At 52.8% G+C, this 470-nt stretch overlaps 1 protein-coding gene across 3 annotated transcripts in view; it reads right to left on the bottom strand.

Moving 5' to 3' along the window:
- The window catches only part of LOC107569091 (SURP and G-patch domain-containing protein 1-like), a 10718-nt gene that overhangs the window by 1495 nt on the left and 8753 nt on the right, over positions 1-470 (bottom strand). The window lies entirely within an intron of this gene.

Genomic DNA, 470 nt, shown 5'->3' with positions numbered 1-470 from the left:
GTGAGTGTGTGTGTGTGTGTCCGTGTGTGTGTGTGTGTGTGCGTGTGTGTGTGTGTGAGTGTGTGTGTGTGTGTGTGTGTGTGAGTGAATGTGTGTGTCCATGTGCGAGTGTCCGTGTGTGAGTGTGTCCGTGTGTGAGTGTGTCCGTGTGTGTGAGTGTCCGTGTGTGAGTGAGTGTGTCCGTGTGTGAGTGAGTGTGTGTCCGTGTGTGAGTGAGTGTGTGTGAGTGAGTGTGTGTGTGTGTGTCCGTGTGTGAGTGAGTGTGTGTATGTCCGTGTGTGAGTGAGTGAGTGTCCGTGTGTGAGCGAGTGTGTGTGTGTCCGTGTGTGAGTGAATGTGATTGTGTGTCCGTGTGTGTGTGTGTGTCCGTGTGTGAGTGAGTGTGTGTGTGTGTCTGTGTGTGTGTGTGTGTGTGTGTGTGTGTGTGTGTGTGTGTGTGTGTTTTCTGTCACGCAACCCCCCCACATGTA

This window comes from Sinocyclocheilus grahami, unplaced genomic scaffold, assembly GCF_001515645.1.
Source record: "Sinocyclocheilus grahami isolate Dianchi unplaced genomic scaffold, SAMN03320097.WGS_v1.1 scaffold1310.1, whole genome shotgun sequence".
In the NCBI taxonomy this organism is placed as follows: domain Eukaryota; kingdom Metazoa; phylum Chordata; class Actinopteri; order Cypriniformes; family Cyprinidae; genus Sinocyclocheilus; species Sinocyclocheilus grahami.
This window is presented reverse-complemented; position numbering and strand designations above follow the sequence as displayed.